General features: G+C 33.1%; 1 long non-coding RNA gene across 1 annotated transcript; it reads right to left on the reverse strand.

The window, feature by feature from the left end:
* Positions 1-2,610: 2,610 nt before the first annotated feature.
* LOC133205786 (uncharacterized) lies at positions 2,611-5,941 on the reverse strand. The gene is made up of 2 exons (XR_009723657.1): positions 5,478-5,941; positions 2,611-3,636 (listed from the first exon to the last, which is right to left on the reverse strand). It is a non-coding gene; the product is annotated as an uncharacterized LOC133205786 (long non-coding RNA).
* Between the last annotated feature and the right edge of the window lie 14,993 nt (positions 5,942-20,934).

The following is a 20,934-nucleotide window of genomic DNA, read 5'->3' on the forward strand; positions in this document are numbered from 1 at the left end:
AGTAGAAAGTGACCTTGGTTTATTTTGCTGCTGCTTCATTTACTTTTTCAGGTGAAGGTTGTTGGGTCAAGAAGTGTCAAGTACGCATATCATTACTAAAACACGAGACGGATGAAACCAATTCCGTTTTACATTGTATTCAATAGCCGTACGACCTACTGTATAATATTGTCAGTTATTTAAGTGATATAGCATGTGGTGAAAATCTGACGAAGAGAAAATATTAAAAAGGATTAAGGTTACAAGAAAATTTGACTTTTATTACATAAAGAGTGGAATAAATTACAATACACTACAGATAAATTTTTGATATAATCTAACATGTATTATCGTATCTAATTTAAAAAAAAAATGATCTCAAAGTTCTTGAGTTAAAGTTTTGAATTTCCAACGTAACAAAATAAAATGTGTTGAAATAGTTTATTGCTTTATAATGGTTTCAGGATTTCGTTCAGTAAAATGTCCCGTTTTAATTTTTCTCCATAGAATATTCTAACGATCTTTGTTCTGGAGTTTCTCTTTTTTTCGAAAAAAAAAATCTTGTTTTTCAAGCATGCTTTTTATTCCATATTGTATGATGGTTACAATATCTCTTTTTTTTTCAACATTGGACCAAACTCCTTATTGATTAAAAAAAGTTATTTCTCCTGCATCCAACTTCTATATGAACAGAACATTTATCTTTTCTCTATATTTGATCAGAATTCCAAATTAATACAACTGGATACATGTATGTTTACTTTAATCACACTTCTCTCATTGCGTTCGGCTATATAGGACATCAACAAATGCTTTAAAAAGAGTGTGTATCATTTAATCATAGTATAAAATGATTATTGCCTTTTTTTCAGTCAACAAGACGATAAAGCATATTTGAAGTACAATATTCGCCTCGCCCTTCGGACTCGGTGAATATAAATACTTCTTGGGTAGCTTAATAATCATCGTATTGACCTAAAAATAAATGTACATGTATAATGCTGCATTAACATGTGAAACAGAATCGAATAAATTAAAAAATTAACTCAAACAGTATTCTTTAAATGTTTACGTTATTCATTGTACGGTATATACCTGCTCTTGTGAAGCCTGTCAAGGGAAAAATAGAGATTACCTAAGCCTTGTATAAGACTTACAAATGAATTTCTAACACAGTTCAGCAAGTGAATATGTCAAAAGGAGGGGGTGGGGATAAATTGTCATGTATCACCACAGATGCAACCTGCGTCGCTTTAAGATACGAAGTAAAAATAACATTACAAATGAGCCGTTTTTCTAAATCCAACAGGTAAAAGACCCAAGTCATTTATTACAGTTGTCCGCAGTTTTGACGTTCAAAAACATAGTCAAGTGTAATATATATTTATGAAGAAAAATCTTAGGCGCACTTTTTTTTTATACGATAATTTTGGGTAGGAAAATCAAAGCAAATCTTTTTTACGCACAATTTGGTATAACAATTTACTTTTAACATTGATTTTTCACTGTGAGCTACCTGTGGTTTGCCATATTAAATGAATTCCAATGGATAGTTTAGAGCACATGAGACTTACACGAAAGCTGACAGATCTTAAACATGTCACCAGATAAGAAATGGTGTATCTTGCTTTTTTCCCCCTCATATGGTAACATTGTACGATTCCAGTACACCGTCCATCCATCATGCTTTATGATCAAGAAACATCACAGTTTCAAAACTGGATCAGGAACAGCTACGAGAAACACATTTCATACGAACGAAAGCACGCAAGAAACCCGCGTGGGTAACAAAATCATTAAATCGTTTTTGTGCTGATCATTTTTCGAAAAATGTGGTGTCGACGATACACCATTCAAAAGGACTTACACGCTAATAGATATTCTCTTTGAGGTATTTAGCCAATCGGTTGTCGGGTTCAATTTCTTCCGGTCGCGGCAAGTGACGAGACAGGACAATGAAATGGACTTGTAAGGTAGGGCTACGGTCACGACCTAACTGGACAACCATGTCCAATAAAAACGTCACAAGGTGTCATGTGACAAAAGAAAAAACCACGGAAGTTATTAACCACAGTCATGATAGCATTTCGCCAGTCATACATGTATATATGTAATAAATGAATGGAAAAATTAACATGACGAAATGTCCGTTAGAATATCCACAGAGGAAATTAAAATTACATCTGTCAACCACAGTGTAAAATGTAATTTTTTTAACTGACCACTATATCTGTATAAGCCAATGACTCAGTATTGTGTTAAACATGCAACTATTGGCTTAAATTGCATGCGATATGTGTGGGGAAAACTTCAATTTATTCAAAATGAAAACACAAAAATCAAATAGAACACTTCAAACAAGTCGGAAATGGATATTTCTAGTAGAATGAGCCAAAAACAATGACGGAAGGTGTAAAAAGATCCTATAGTTTCAAGTAAAAGTAGTCGCTGTATTGTCTTTTTAATTAAGTCATTTTGTCATGCACTGATAAAATCAACTATTACAGCAAGTAACATTTTCTTGCTTTTTAAGACATTCCCCACAACATGATTCTGCTGTCTATTATAATATTTAGAAGTTTCGTGACAGTACTTTTAATTTAAGGGAAAAGAAAAGAACAACCCGTTTCATAAATATCATCTTTTTTATTGTTTATGTAATTTTTTTCTTTTTGCAATAGACAACAATTTTCAATAACTTTTAATTTAAAAATGCATAAATAATAGTAATAAATTAAGGAATAAGAATATAAATAACAAATCTCATATCACATTCACAATGTACAAATGATATTTCAAAGTGATATTTGAAAAATGTAGTCCCCAGTCGGCTCTTGGAATGCAAGGTTGCTGTTTTGTATTTCTGTGTATAATATTTCAATTGTATAGTGCTGATAATGCATAAAGATTTGTTTGATAACTTTCGGTTTAAGGGTTACGGTGCCCTCAATGTTATATAACTTGAAAGGATTAATCATACGTAAATGAAATCAACAATGTTAAAAAAAACATTGAGGAATATTATCTAAAATATTTCTTTGATTTAATGTACATGGTTGTTCTCTGGTTGGGTGAAAATCCAGGCATAATTTGGGTGCAAACAAGACTTGTGTCGATAGTTATGTATCGAACCGACGAGGGACGTAATAAATAAATTAAAAATGGAATGATCTCATCAAAATGAAGTTAAATTGAGACAATGACATTTGAGTTATAAATTGAGATCAATCCAAATAATACTGCATTGTTCAAAACAATGCCAAACTGAAACCAAAGTCCACTAGACTACGTGCCATCTCTCACTGGATTTCTACCGAAATTTTAAAAGATGGAAACTTGCTTCGGCAAATCGCATTCACACTTCATGGATCGAAGGAACCCGAGTAGTCTCGCTGAAACCTCGAGTTGCCTGCTGCCTTTCCATGGCGTTTCCAGCTCCCATCCAATGTGCTCGATTGGAAAGACTTGGCGCGTGTTGGCATAGAAGACATCCCCACACTTTCTGGTAAAGGTGTAAAAATAGGAGTTCGTAATTCAATAAATAAATAGTCAACAACGTCTACTGATAGAACACAACTCCTGGGGGTCAAAGCGTTCTAGGCGTCCGTCTTCACCCACGTTCATTGGAAAAATAAATACCGGGAACATTTCAATAACCTGAAAAGACAGCAGATAAAAGATCATAAGAAACGATGTTCATCAGTGTTCAATAAGTAAATGGTTTACAACAACCTATAGGAACATCATGATTAATAATTCATCGTAACAGATAATGTCTTCATTAATTAGATAGGTCTGAAGTCAAATCTGTGAAAAGAAAGAACATTGAAAAGTCGCGCTGTTAACGTATCTTTTACATTGTCATTTGATCTTTCCGATTACAAGTAGTGTGCTAAATATTTAAAACGCTACCCGTGTCATCATAACTTGCATGCCTCGGTTACAATTTCTGAACTGTGGGTCAACAGTTTAAAATCATTTTATTGAGTACTTCGTTGTGGCGATTGATAGATTAAATGGTTGTGGCAGATTGAATCAGCTTTTCTGTAGGGGCAATTAATATAATGAAATAAAGTCTTTACGTTTTCTATTGTGTCTGCACTCAACATAGGAAGAGCAAGCTCTGCGATATATATCGACCGTACACATTACCAGTGGGGGGTTTATTATTAATTTTTAAATCCTTTTATCTCATTAAATTAAATAACATGCCAAAACAGACTTTGCGTTTTCCCAATGCATGTCTTGTTAATTACACTTTCGGTACTTTTAAACACTTAATGCCACTGCCGTAAGAAATTCTTTCAAGGACCCCTTTTTACAACCTACTTTTTCTGCTTGACAGTTTTGTCCTTATTTGATACTTTAATAATATTCCCTATTAACATTTGTTGAAATATGTGTCAAGAATTAATAAAGATCCTTATGACAAATTGCTGTAAATCTTATTTTTCTGTATCCTTGAATGTCTTTTTCATTACCTTACGTGTGATTTCAATGCAGATGAAAAAGCTTCTGTTATCAAGATCTAGCTTTGTTTTCTTATAACACCGCTCCTCAGTTTACTAAAAATGTACTTTACTTCTTGATAAGAAAGTTAACGTTAGTTTTATCCTTTTTTTAATCAATAAGTTATTTAAAATGAACGGGACTTTTATAAATAATTGTATATCTATTATATGAATCGTACATATCCATCACTAAGATCACAGGGGCTTGCCCCAGGAGTGTAAATCATATATACTTATAAAACAACATAGTATATTATACTTTTAACATATATTGTTAACACTCTTGGATAGCAAGCCCCTGTGATACATGTAATAATATGTCTTCCTTAATATAATTGTGTCGTGTTGACCATGTTAATAAAGGGCATTGCACGAAAAAACCAAATGTCGCTTTTTATAAAGATTAACAATAATTAATGTCTGATTATTCACACGTTGTTTGATTTATGTATCAATTAGTTTGCGGCTCGCGCACTACTTTCCATGAATCAAACCTATTCTGAAAACATTTTGTGAAATATATTAATTTTAAAAATGCAATGCTGTATTTTATTTTCATGGCATTTATGTCCAATGACAAATTATTAATTGGTGAACTATCATTAATTAGTGTTGTATTTTCCCCCTTTGTATGGCATATTGTTAACCAAGTCAATAAATTTGAATGAGTAATATTTGGCATGATACAAATTTTGACTCGTCCCTGACAAATTATTAAACACACGCTTGACCCCAAAGGCTAGCTATTGCATCAGCGGAGTGTTGAAATTCTATTTTACAAAAAAATGTTTCGTTCGCCTAATTAAGTACTTAATGTCATGAACCATTCAAAATAACACGTTGCCTGCCAAATCATTTTAGTTTTGAAAATCTGATAGTGGTAAATTTGGCAATAGATTGTTGAAGTGTTTACAGATGACAATCATTCAAAACACATGTTCATATTTCAATAAATAAAAATGTACAGCAGCACAAGCTAAAACTTACCTATTAAAAATATTGTTGTGGTCAGCTCGATCTTAACCTTTTCAACAAAAGTTTTAAGTTACTCAGTTTTCTCAATTTAAATTTCTTTGTAGCAATTTCACATCTAGGGCCTGCAAAACCTTTCCTGCATAGACAGTGGCAGTATCCAAATATTGAAGTAGGCATAAGAATTGTTCCCCCATTAAAACATTTTCCATTGCATAACATCAAAGCTGGAATTGCTGACACTGAGTTCTTGGTTAAATCATGTGATAACAGTATCACAGAAATTGCTAAAAGTGACCGAAGTGTTAAGTAAATCATCTTGCTTTAATTGTCTTGGCGCGTCACATACAATATCACCTTGAATTTTTCTTATCAAATCTTCCCGATCACCTGAATGCACAGTTTGATAATTAATCCACTTCAATTGTATTTAACGAGCGTCTCTGTATTTCAAGCATACTATTGATATCGAGTTCTTGTGCCAATGATACAGTAAGGGAACACTTGTTCGTGTTATATATACTCGTTACCTATGCATATTCATTTTAAACAGCCAATGGAGTGAATGAACCAAAAATTGTTCTCACGGCATAACAGGATCGGCCCACGTTGTCACTAGTAGTGTAAAAGTTTATTGTGCTTAAAAATTATATTGATTTGAAGGGATAGGTCATAAGTGTTTACAATTTATGAATGACATATAATGTCGTGGAGATGTACACGTGTCATATACAAGAAATTTCATAACGCTAGAATAATTTTTAATTATATACAATGTATATTATAAAGCTGAAGGACATCAGTCATTCAGTCATCTTATCTGTGGTGTATGCTGCTTGAACAGTATGAGATCCTCTCTTTTTTCCCCCCCTTTTGCATGCATATTTAAAATGTTAAGGAATTGTTAAGATGTTGATAATAATAGTAATTATAATAATTAATGAGTAGTAATTTTAGGTTCAAAAGTAAAGAAGTGATTTATGATCAATGGTTCAGAGTTACATCTGTAAAGGATTTTGCAAAATAAAGTTTCAGTACAAACGTTTCGTATGCTATAAAATATTATTTTTAAGGTTAAAAATATCTAAGAATACATGCATGCATCTACATGTATATAATATTCAAATTCGAAGTTTGATTTGATATTTCTGTTGCATGAACTTAAGATGCAAATAAATATTTACATTAAGACATGTAATATTTTTTGCAAATTTTCGTTGAACTTCGATTTTAAAAAAATTGAAAAATGCTATTCACTGTTTCATAAATCAATATTTTTCATAACTGATAACATTGGTTATACACGTGAGAGACGGTATACATGTAATGTACCTTTCCATTCAAAATTAGATCAATAGAAAATCTTCTGGATTTTACATTATAATCAGTCTATCCTTATTTGCAACCTACGTCAGTTTGTGACACTTATAAATTAAGATTGTATTAACATGGGCGGATACAGGATTTTTGATTAGGGGGGGGGGGGGGGGCGTGGATAACTTCGTTCAGGCAGGGGGTCTGGGGGCCGCCTTGAGACCCCCAGTGGGTCCAGGGCGAAGCCCTGGTGGGGGCCCAGGGGGCGAAGCCCCCGGAAGCTCCTGGGTTTTCGTGTATTTTAAGAGTAAAACCAGGCACAATAATAGTGGTATTGGTTAGTTTATATGTACCAAAGTTTGGCATTATTAATACTAGTCATATCATACTTTGAATAGAGGGGGGCCCAGGGGGCGAAGCCCCCGGAAGCTCCTGGGGTTTCGTGTATTTTAAGAGTAAAACCAGGCACAAAAATAGTGGTATTGGTTAGTTATATACTTAAGTATGGCATTATTAATATTAGTCATATCATAGTTTGAAAATTTTAGGGGGGGCGTGCGCCCCCCACGCCCCCCCCTTAAATCCGCCAGTGATTAAAGCACATATTACTAAAACAAACAAACAAACAAACATCTCAAATTCTAATAATTTATTGTGCACGTAAATTTAGAGGAAGAAAGCAAAATTTCATTGCCATACATCTCTTTGTCTGTCTCTGTGTGTGCCATGACAAAACGACCGATTTTTTAAAGAATGGTGGACAAATACAGTCCGAGGGGCCTAAAGCCGTCCCTCGTTCAGTTTCGTTCCTGTCGTTAACCGGAAAGACGATGACACTAGAGGGAGGTTGTTCAACAAATGTATCATTCTAGTTTCTAGCCTGTCACTTTGATCTCTTCAAATTAAAATTAACGGTGACTAACATATTTGTACTTTCTTCTTTTTTAATTGCACGTACACTTGGTTACACCTTCTGCGTGTGAAAATGACTTGCTTTATATATTTTCCGTTATACTGTTGGACGTGCTGAATCTACATACAATGAATATATCAAAAACCGGTACGTCTAGGTTAATATCTATGCATTAAAGAAACATATTTCTTCGACATGTAATTTCTCAAGCTTATTTCTATTTCGGTAATGTAAACCGACAGAGATCTGCAATAACAAAACATTTGTGAAACAAATTTATTTGTAATACACAGCAATATGACTGGTGATTTTCCTTGAGCATATACTTCTTTAATAATTTTGGTTGAGATCATATGCTTCTGCAGTACTAAAATAAAAAATAAGAAACTTATAGAGATGTCACAATCGAAAGGGGCTGTGCAACGAAAGGGCCTATCCTCAAGCTTTAATCTTTCTGTATCCTGCCAACAGCTATACCGTAAAAGAGAATTTAGGTTCAATGTCTCACGTAAAATTCCAAAACTTTTACTTTCGAGGTCGCGCTTCAAAGAGCGTCGATTATAAAAAAATCTGTTTGAGAGTTACATTTAAAGAGGCTGGGGGGTTGTGGCCATTTTTAGACTATATTGATCTCCTATAGAAGAAGAGCTCCATATGAAGATATAGAAAATGATCAAATTTTAAAACTAAAATTTTTGAAATTTTTCTTTGCCAAATGATAGTTGACAGCTTAAGATATCATATCTAAGAACTTAAGTTAAATCTGGTGGTTAATTTGTTGACCCCCCAGCCTCCTTAATTGATACAATACACAACAGTGACATTGTTAAAAAAGTGGTCTAGTGTTATAGTCTAAGATCACATATCCGTGACATTTATATAAATCTGTGGCCGGGATACTATATTATGCATTGACATCGTTAATTAGTAACTTCGTCTCTCTAAAATTAATGATGTTGAATATTTAAATCAATAACGCGATGATTTTGATGAAATGATAGAAATACAAAACAAACAGATAAAAAAACAAACTTTGAGATATTCTTTAAAAAGTGGCCTTCTGTCAACATGGCGGAAATTCAGATTTCAAACATAAACTTGAAGGTCATCCATGTGTGCCTAGAAAATTTCGCATTAATTGCAGTAAGTAAATATGCCGAGGGTATGAAATCAATCTGAAGTCGGTCTGAACCAGTATCAACAAAATTGATTAACATATATATTAAACAGTTTGCACCTCATGACATTCGATGGAAACATTCAAGGTTGTTGAAAATAAGTTTTATTTCTTCTTTTCCTATAAATTGTTAAACAATCGACTTTCTCTATTTTTAATTTTATACTACATGTACTGTAACGACCATGTTGTATTGGGATATACCTTGTTTGAATAGAATCAAATCAAACAGATATGTTATTAGAGGACATACAGAAACATATGAAAATTGTCATGAAATAATTTTATATGTTTTAACAAAATATAGACATATTTCGAAAAATGCAAGTCATTCAGTCGTTTTTAAAACAAAACTACGTACATTTCGAATAATTTGTAATAAACTTGGTATTATCCTAACATAAAATTTTAATTTTGATATATTCAATTGACGTACTTAGATCACAAGTGAAGGATCACAGCATGGGCTTAGTATGGCTTCTGACAATGTGTCAATATAGAATTGAAGACGTTTTTTCATCTTGGTGGGGGCAAGATGTATCGTATTCCTTCTTCCAACAGATTTAAGGAGGTAGTCAACCACATTTCGTACTAGTAATGATATATATAGAGAAAAACATCTTATATTTAATAGCGGAAACGGTCGATTAACAAGAGGGCTGAGCAAGAGTGTTGCCCCCAAAAACTTACAATTTCCTCACGATTGTATCAGGCACGAAATAAAGTTTTCTTTTACTATGCTAATTTGGTATAGGTATTCCTAAAATAGCAAAACCAGTCTGGGCTTTGGGTCATTAACACCGATTTTATTTTAAAATCTTACGATTGTATTGTCACATAGGACCCAGGGGGCCTCTCAAATACAGAGAAGTTATGCCAAGTCGCAACGATAAGACTTCGTAAAAGATAACACTTGGTACCTTTTCAATATTAGATAAAAAAGAAAAAAAAATCAAGCTGGTTAAATAATTACAAACAATAACAGCAAAGAAATACTCTTGACTTCTTTCTTCAAATTCCCAAACACTACAAATGATGGACTCTTATTTCAATAATCTACCGCTTTCGGTAGAATAAAAAGGATTATCATTTTCATGTATCCTCGAATGCATAAGACTGAAACAAACAAAAACATGGATTTTGTAAATGTAATATAGGGTCATCTTTTGAAGAAACTATTTGAGAACGTACAACAAATCCCAAAAATGTCACTTCGACCACTTTCTAAATAAATGACATCAACATTTTAATTGAACAGGTAGAGGAATTGCAAACTTCGTAAAATAATAATATATATTACTTAAATGCTTCCATGCTCTGACAACGATTATATATATATATATATATATATATATATATATATATATATATATATATATATATATATATATATATATATATATATATATATATATATATATCTTAGAAATAAAGTAACCGATTAAACTAACAGATGCATCTTTCCTATTTATCGAGTAGTAGCTATAGTTAACGACTATCCAACCTATTGAAGACTGAAATGGATTTCTGCAGGATGCAGTTGCTAAATATTGAATTAGAATATTGTTTGCATTAAAAAAAAAGTGGTCAATACAATTAGATATATCTTTTAAAAGCAGAACAAACACCGAATAAATTATTCTATATCATCACTGCTAGCTTTGTAAATTTTAAAATGCATGTAGGGCGTGAAGCAGATATCAATTTAATTAGTAAAATGCGTTTCATTTCGTGTAAATATAATCAAAATTAACTAATTTCAGAGGATCATGGAGTGCATATTTATCATGATAACAATTACTCAGCTAAAAGTAAAGATTGTTCTTGGTATGGGGATTCTTTCGAAAAAAATTCAAACATTCTCCATCAAAATATAATGTATCACACATTTGGGTGGTGGCGTAAATGACACCAAGCGTATGTATGTTTGATATTCTTGGACACATCATTCAAATCGTGACTTTACTTTTTAATTTACAAATAACAGTAGAGTCTGCGAAGTTCATTGAGATTTAGGTCAAATGAATCCAAACCGTGCTATCAATATGATACAGGCAACTACAGCTGTATTTTGGTAATTCAAGAATACAGAAAACTTGCAAAATGTTCCAACCAGAGGCTTAGGGACTCAATATAACTTAAAGTGTCGGTGGGGAAATCTTGCACCAGTTTTATTCAAAAGGGAAACTAATAGGTTGCAAAGGAATCGTCCTTAAATGGTTTAAAAATAATTTATTGTATGAATAAATACAGTACAACACCTTAAGTATAAGGGATCGCGACGTTCAAACATACTAGAAATTATTAAAATTGATTCATTGCACTTCAACTTAAATTTGTTTTATACTTTTCTGGACTTGCAATTGTTGGATAGTTAAACAAATACTTTAGACATGGAGCAAAATAAGCTCAAATTTATCTTGGAAACGTGAGATGGACGTTGCTAATGGAGCAAGTGAAAATGCTTTTTATCTTCATTAGCACTTATTAACATGAGTCGTCTCTAGTAGTTTTAAATTATTCAAAATCATGTCGCTCTGCATCTTTGAGATATATCAGCTTGAGCTTCCGTTGTTTGTCGTGCCACTGACGGCCTCCTCCTTAATTTGGAAGCCACATCAAAACACTTGAAATATACCAATTTAGGATGAGGAAATGAATACCAGACTAATTGACCGATTATGAACTGTATATCAAACTCAAGAACATGATAAAGTTGTTGCAAGGAGTTGGCTTGTTTTTTTGATCGAAATTGAAACCTATATATATTTCAGGGGAGTTATGAAATTATAGCATCTTTAAAGGAGCTCAATTGTGTTATAAACCTCCTTATTTCTTGTTTAAAGGCTAAACAGGTCAGAAACAAGAAGAGCATAAATAATGGTTAAGTCTGTCTTTCTATTTGTAAATAATTCACAATATTCTTTGTCTAATTAGTAAAACATCTATTTAATCTATCGTCTAATTCTTCGAGTTCATAGTGAATTCTATGGTTACTAGTACATGTACCAATACAGAATAATCTGCCAATTCTTTTAAATGAAACTCTTTTAATGCTTTTAAATGATTTACAATTTTTAGACACTGTAAACTGAAATGTTAAACTAAGAAAAGAAAAAAGACATCCATTTTGCAGTTTAAGTTTTCTTTTATTAATTATCTTATACTTTAGTTATGAAAACCAGAAAAACTAGTCCCATCACAGGCCCATGGTTTGAAGTGCATGCTCGAAAAATATATACCGCTTTATCAAGTATCAGCCCCGAAATTTAAGACGATGTACTTGTATGATATTCATGGGCTCATCCCCGATTTTTCGATCCAATTATTTTCAGTCAAAGACGCTTTCAGTAAATTAATAGCAGCGCAACTGCAAAAACTACTATACCTGCAGTTTCTTTGATCTTATGTTTTAGAGATAACAACGGGGGTTATCCATGCATTCCCGTCTTCTGTGTTATGAATGAAATTCCTCCCTCAATGAATGACATCCCCCCGTCAATGAATGTCTTAACACTACATTGCACGCACATGAAGACTTTTAAAAATCAGGTTATCAAATATTTACGATGGTTCTTACTGCCTATAATGATAATAATGAATGTTTTAGTTTTAACGAGGACTGTGATGATATTAGTAAAAAAAAAAAATGGGTCAAATAAGATTAACAAGGACATGCTGTTTCTAAACAGATTTCTAAAAGATACGCAAAGTAGGAATTTCGCAGCCTTGGGGTCTGCTTAAGACAAAGTTTGACATCGATTCTTGCTGCCTTCTATTTGAAACACAATGAATATAAATTTCAATTATTAACAGAAAGTAGATATACAGGACTTAATATCTATATCGAATATAATAATCAATGTGGAAATAATCACATCCTCCCTTAAGGTTAACTTCTGTGACGAACATGTGATTGCACCTGCTTGTAGCTCAGTCATACAATACATGTTTAAATGTTGGCTTGTTGGATATGCGTGAGAAATTATCCTTCGGATACAACTGACTTTACGCCTTTAAAAAAAGTCTTTAAAATCAGATCAGTAGCACGTAGTTATTGCAGTTGTATCAATATTTGAATAATGTCAAGTTTTACTTGAAATCCGTGTGAGAGTTTGGGTTCGATGAGTAAATGTGAGTAGTGTCGCAATACTCAGATCCATCACCTCTACCGATTTTTGTTAGAAGAAAGCACTTCAAAACGAACACGTTTACCTTTTTATTTTTTTATGAGTAATCCATCTCGAAAGATTATCTGGGAGTGTGTATTAATAGGAAAAGGCAATTAAAGCTACAGTTAAAAAATAATAAAACACATGTATATATCTTACAACAGTGTAGGCATAAATTTTGAACGCCTCTTAGCATTTCTGATTTCATTTCCTTAGCTTATATCGCTAAGTAGTTAACGTGTCAAATCACTGGTGAGTCGATATCACTGCAAGGTGGATATTTTTTACATGTAGGTCACCCAACAGTGTGACACTTAGAAAATTATAACTCTCTCTATCATTTCCTTTTGTCAGTCTTCCAAGTTTGGAACAATTTAATTCCTTGTCAAATTCTACTGAAAAAATATATAACATTTTGTCTTTTATTGTACTTATGTGTAAAGGAAAATAAATTTACAAATTTGAAAGTTCCTGACACCAGCCGGGCTATCATGGTGTCATGAATTTACTGGGTGGCAGTAAATACAAAATTTACAACATGACAACTCATGTGGTAAATTTTGTATTTACTGCCACCCGGTAAATTCAAAATTTACAACATGCATATGACAAAAGGCACACCTTCCTATTAAATTATTGTACATTGCCCCATTCCCTTTAAAGTAATACTGCGTTTCTATTCCCCTTTGGATTCTTTTGTGGAATTTTGTCGAGATTTTTAAAAAAACATATCCGTCTTTTTCCAAACACATCAGGTTATTTCATTTTTAACTAGCACAATGCAACAGTTACCGTATTATTCCATTTTATGACGTTTCATGTTTCTATGTCTGACGTATTTACATTAAAAATAATACGTTAAAAGAGAGTGATTGTTGTTTCTAAAATTTTGTTACTATTGGCATTGGTCATAATATATTTTTAAAACAGGGAAGTATATTTGAAGTCATTCTGAACTTAATAATCTTTCTAAGCTCACCCAAGCTAATCAGTCTGTTCTGTTTGATACATTCTTTTCATTTCTTTATTTAGCGTAATTAAAAACATTATTTCAAGAAGTTTAAACTTTTATCTGAAGAATACGAACATTGACGTGTGATGCAGAGAGCGCAGGTAGTTGTGACAGATTTTCAGAAATAATACTAATTTTCTAAATGTTATAGTTTATCGAATACTTAATTCCATCGCTTCTCTTTTTATCCTATAGATCGTATGTCAAGAAGTGGGTTGATATTTGAAAGAGGAAATTACCAGCTTTAGAACTGGGAACAACCCCAACAACCAAAAAATTCAAAGAAGTTACGTGACAGAGTGACTGTGATCAGTTGTGACGATACCGAAGAAAAATGATAAGTATAATACAAGATCGCTCCTTTCGAGAGTTTAGGTTATCTGCATGTGTGCATTTGCATGTCGATAATCCATATGCACGGAAGTTTCAACCGTAAAGGTGTTTCCGTTTCAATTTACATCCCATTTTAGCCAAATCGACAAGTAGGATTTTTTATAGAACGACCGTTATTGCGTAATTTTAGTTGACTTAGATGTGGGAAATTTTGTTGTCAGTTTAAAATTTGTCAAGTATACAGTTGTAGATTTTTTTTCTTTTTAAACTGCTTCCCCATTCATGACATAGAAGTCATTAAGTGAAATACATTATAACAACACAACTGTATGTTTTGCATAAAGGATTACTAAACATAAGCATTCTGGTTACTATTTTGGTTAGCAATTTCATATTTACACAATCTTATATGCCCTGTCATGAATATGTTAAGTCGAATGATCCTGTCGTACGTTATATTTTTTTCACACGTTGATCGTCTTTGAGCGTTTGAACAATGGTGTCTGGGATTTTTTTCCCGTCCATTAAATCTCTTCAGAAACCGTATCTAAGAGTTATTGTTAGTTCTTAAGGTCAACAAGTTACCCAAGCAAGTGAAATATGAATGGGTAATCTGACTGCAGACCATATTTCTTATAAACCTTTTGAAAGCTTTTGGCACTTTTCACAAAAGGCATCAAAGTCAGTGTTGAAGCCAAAAGAATGATGCAATACACTCCAATGCAAATTGCCAAAATTTGAAGAATTCTTTAAAAATAACCTTTCGCACTTGAATCACAATATACCTGGTTTTTATTTGTTTGGGGGGGGGGGGGGTAGAAAACCGGTAGTTTTCAGTAATAATAATCAACTAAATGCAACTTTTATGAAAGAAATAATTGGTTTAGCGGCAAAACAAGATCTTGAAACCTTTCATATGATATGCATTATATTTCATTATTTGATGTAATGATCGGGCAGATTTTACACTTTTAAATTTTTTGTCACGAAGTGTAACATATTGGCTTTCTTTTCCTCATAAATACACTCGTGATTAAATCCCCTGCAGTACAATAGTGTCTGCATACTGTGTCGTCATCTAATTTTCACCAGGACTCAAAAGTCGTGACAGAGGTAACACACATAAAGTCACAATGGGCGAAGACAACGGACTGTTCAAAAGATGATGCAACTTGTCCATTATAATTAATCTATAAAGAAGGAAGTATACAAAAACTTTTTTTTACCTTATGCAATGTTTACCTCTAAACCTACTCATTTAGAAATTATCTGACAACGTATCATTGGCCATTGCCAACATATCTGTATGTAAAGATGATGAAATATAGTTCCATTTAATAGATGTAATTCTTTTGTGACATTTGTCAATGTTTATATTGAAAATTACTCATTTGGAATAACATTTTTCTAGTCTTAAGTTTTGTTAACAATTCGTATTATCACGTTGACGTAAATTATGAGATACAATCATTCTTATGTACTTACAAGGGTGAAAAATGCAATGCAGGTGCCAAATACTTAACCATTATGATACATGTGTAAAAAAAAATGTTTTGAATTCATATACATTGTTTCTTAAATGAACACTAGTTTAAAATACGTACATGGCACAATAACAAAACCGTGCACCCTTCTAAATGTGATTTAAGAAAAAATGCAGACGCCGTAGTAAGATCAAATACTTTGGTCTGTCAGCCAAATATGTTAATTAAATAATAAATATCGGATGAATTAAGTGTTTGACTCTGAAATTACATGTAATTGTGAAATTGGTAACTTGATTCAGGTTAGGATTTTACTGCTCATACAGTCTTTATAGACAAACTTGTTTGCACCTATAAGAGCAGTTCTTAGATATATCTCTATGAAATACTCGTCAGATTCTATACTTTTTTTTCGAACCATGTCTAATTTTATTAAGTCGTGATGTACAGTCTTTCGACATCATTATTTAAAAAACAACAACAACAGTTTATTGAGACTGTGTAAACATACAATGAGCAGATCGATGACGCAATAGTCGAACTAGAAAAAGGGGGGGTTAATTATTTTCTAGCTGATACTATTCTGTCTTTTAAAGTCCACTTTGAGGTAATCTTTTTTTTCCTACAGATACGCTGCACCACGGTAAGGGGGAGACAACGGTAGTTAATCTCTTTAACGACTAATTGCCCTTTTTGGGCAAACATCAGCATGTATAATGTTTGTATTCCTGACAACCAATCAACTTTCGCTCACCTTGAGATTGGCTAATTAGTGTAGAGCTTCCTGAATAAAATTGTAAAGATTAATCGAAATCGTTTCGCTGCTCGTAAGGAGACATATGCATTGATTTTATTCTCGTTGAATGGTAGAAAGAACTGAAAAACAATAATTATAATCTTTTATAACATGCAATTACAAAGAAATTGTCCTATCTGACACACTTTGATGATTTGGTAAGGTAGAGATTATTATACCATATCAAAATGCAGGCCCGTAGGAAGCAATTTCAGTTGGGGGTGTGGGGTGGGGGGCAAAACCATACATTTTCAGTTAGGGGGCACTATCAACTACCAAAAATTCCTTGACAAACAAAATAAAAGGTCATCAGACATTATTATTGAGGGATCACAAGCATATATTAGCTATGTTTTTGTCTATATTATTCTATATATCGGAAAAACTATTGGAGGGAGGGGGCGCTCCCTCACCCCACCCTGTTCCTACGGCCATGAAATGTGAATATAGAAATAAGGCTTTCAAACATCATTTAAAATACAATGAGTTTGTTGACTGCATTTGTTTCTGGTCGTTCTGCACTTAGTTGGTGGTCTTAAAGCAGAAAATAATTCAGTACGATGAGTTTGTGTAGCAGGTGTCGAATTATTCTTTTAGAAGCATTAACTAATAATTTGATTATGAAGAACTGAAATTAAAAGACGAAGGGCTAAGTAGAAGAAGCAAGTACATTTTACATGTAATTGAGATGAGCGACTGGCTGCGATTAAAAGGGTGGGAGGAGAGTTGCGGGTGGGAGTTGAAATAAGAAGGGCATATGCATTAAACTTAAATAAATTGAGGGATGCAGAGGTGATACAAAGGCATGGCCATAGAAGCAAAATTATAACATCAAGGACAAGTGTTTAAATTGAATGTAAAGCGAAATATTTGGTCGAAATTCAAAGGCTATTGAGCATTTTTAGAGATCATTATTTGTTGTGGAAATTTTATTGAGATGGTCTCTACACTCTGTTCCTCAAGTCCTACGCCCGAAATATCTGATAAAAATATGATAATATCTTATAAGAATTCCATGACATACGTGTTGTTTTAATCGATTGCAGGAATTGACAAGTTAATAGTACTGGTCTCATGCATCTGTACACGTGTTTAGTGAAGGAGGTGAGAAAATATTTATTTGATGATTATCTGTGAATGGAATATCCATGTTTCTGTAAGAAACCCGATAAATTCAAGATTAATATTTTGAAAACAAGGATAACTAATGGAAACACTCCTCCACCAACATATTGTTGAATAAAATGTATTGGATTTTTTTTCTCTATCTTTCTTAACTGCGAATTTGATAAGACAGATTAATATTTTGAAAGTAATTCCTACTAAAAATGGAAAGCAAAGGCGATCATAAAGGATTCCCAAATTAAAATAAAGCTTCTCAGATCATGTTTTAACCACAACTTTTTTTGTTGATTCAAAGTGTTTGATTTTTGTCAATAACATAGTCCTGATAATCAGCTTGTATAGTTACAAAAAACAAAAGCTTTTCAGGTGAAATTAGAGAAATTCAAAGTTGTAATGAGAGCTGAAAAAAAAAAATTCATACGGTGTACGGCTTTAAATACATGCTTTATATATATGAAAATGTAGCTGGCGGGATTTGTTTTCATTAATAATTTGTTGAATACGTTATCTTTACGAACAATGGAGGCACACAAGGCGAAGAGATCCCCCCCCGGCTCTGGGACAAAATATTTTTCAATTCTAAAACTTCGTGGAAAAGTTATATTTTTCAAAAATTGTGTTATCATTATGTTTTACACATATGATTCTTTTATTTTATTGAATTGCTTATTGAGTATTTTTTCTTCTCAGTTGTTTTAAGGTATGTGAAAAAGAAATAAAAGAGCCTCACATATATATTCGAACTCCAAAGCTGACGTTAAAACGCGTTACATGTAACCAATACACTAAGAACTCTTTTTTATCACTGAAAGGTGTCAGTATCGTTTAAATTAACGAGTTCGTTGAAGCATATCATTTTTCCAGAAATGTTCAATTTTCATATAGAATGGATTCTGACTCAATCTTTTAAAGCCTAAAATGGATTTTACATTCATTTTCCGGCAATTCAAGCGTTAAATTTAGAATGGAGACTTGACCCATTCACATTCAAAAATCATTTTTATGGCTCCAATAAACTCATTTTCCGTAAAATATGCTTAACTGTCAACATCAATAAACAAAATACCAATCTATAAATTATTCCATAAAATTAATGAATCAACTGTGTTAAAGATGACATTATTGACAGCATAATTTTTTTAAAAAAATGTATTTTTTAATGCTCCCTGAAAACTGAGAAATATTTTGTCTCAGAGCGGGAGTTGTCCTCTCCTTGTACGCCCTTATTCTTTCAGGGCGACGTTATAATAAAAATGTCGGAGAGTGAAATTTGAAGAAAAAAAACGGAGACTTATAATTACAACAAGTAGTTAATTTTTTTTCAACAATTTTTTAATCAGGAAGCATGCTTAAAACAGAATATGAATTAAAATAAGAATATTATGAAAATACTACATAAGCTGTTAGAAAATATGTCCTTCATTCAATTCATGTGACAGAGTTATAATACAAATGTTACAAATGCGTTGTTTTAATTAATATTTACATGTATTACCTTTAACTTATATCAGAATTATTAAATTTGTAAGTGTATTTCAACTTTTTAAAAACCTCTTTCATACAAATGATGTCATATACAGTGAATAGGAACTTACCTATACTCCCCATCCATCTATTTTAGATATGATACTTAAATTTTGGAACAAAAAACACAATAGATTTAGATTTTTGTCAGAAATGAAATTTTCCTCATAAATACTCTCTATCATATAAGGCCTAAGTTTTTTTTCGTCAAATTATCTACCCATGACTTCATAATTTATCCCCAACCAGGCGCGGATTTGCCCCATGTTACTTATAACCAAAACAAGCATGAATGAATATTATTCCAATGTTCCATGTCATGTACTAAATCCTCCCTTTCAGAGTCTCTTGAAAATCTTTATAAAATATCGTTGAGCTGTAAAGAAAGCTTGTTTCTTACTGATTGAGTGACTGTATGTTGTATGTCCCGTTCGAGAATTTTTCATACAAATAGAAACGTCACCATATACCGGTTAAGGGCTTCAAATTTACACCTATATTCGGCACTCAGGGCCATTGAGCAGTCAGGGCTCTTTCTCGTGCCAACGCCTACCGTGATCTCGGTATTTCAGGTCTCATCCGAAAGACCCGTGACTTTCACTTCTGGTGCTGGGCTCTTGTCGAAGGAGAAGTCACTAACCTATGTTAACGTCTTAGGTTTGACGCGGCGCGGCGAACTAGAATCGAACCCGGGCCTCTCGATCACGAAGCGAAGGCCCTACCACTAGGCTATCGTGATCGATAGCTTGTTTCTGGATAGCGAAGCTGACATCTACATGTACTACTGTAACAATCATTTCACTGACCATAAATCAACTAAGAGCAGTTTACATGTAGTTTCGTTAAATGGTTTTAGGGATAGGCAGCACATATTCTCTCAAGTGGTTTCGGGGATTTGTTAGCAGGTGGCCTGAACTTAAGGTCCTCAAGCCGCGAAGTCCAGAAATTGTCAGGGTAAAGTGTGCATCACTTCCTATGGTTGATAAATATCTGAAAGAACTGGAAAAAGTCATCACAGACAATGGTTTTGACAAAGACCTTTACTTAATTTACAATGAGGATGAAAAAGGATTCACCCAAACCATACCCCTTCTTTTATTGTTTGTGGAAAGCAGTTTCCACCGCAAGCTGTCACCGAGGGTAAATCTAGTACCACCACAGTGATAAATTGTGGAAGTGCGAGCGGTGCAGCAATTCGTCCCTTTTTTCATATTTGCTGGAAAGAAAATGATGCCAGTGCTAATGGAAGGTGCAACACGAGGTGCGTTAGGCAGAGTGTCAGAAACTGGATGGTCCAATTCACAGATGTTAAGTGAGTTCTTAGAAAATCATTTTCTGAAGTTTGTCCCTATCAAGGAATGTCCGAAGGATCTTTCATTGATGGATGGACATAAATCTCATACTTCTATAGGGCTTGTGCAGTGGACAAGAGACAGGAATATTATATTGTTTATGCTTCCTGCTTATACCAGTCACATACATGTATTACAACCATTAGATGTTTGCTGTTATGGACCTATGCAGAAAATGAACTGTCAGATGATGATCAAGGAGCAAGTGGATCAGGTTACAAAAAGGTGAAGAAGCAGACCAGTATGCCTGTTGTTGAAGAAATTGTTGCA

Source organism: Saccostrea echinata, unplaced genomic scaffold (assembly GCF_033153115.1).
Source record: "Saccostrea echinata isolate AGI-Se365-2 ecotype Australia unplaced genomic scaffold, CSIRO_AGI_Sech_v1 ptg000054l, whole genome shotgun sequence".
Taxonomy (NCBI): domain Eukaryota; kingdom Metazoa; phylum Mollusca; class Bivalvia; order Ostreida; family Ostreidae; genus Saccostrea; species Saccostrea echinata.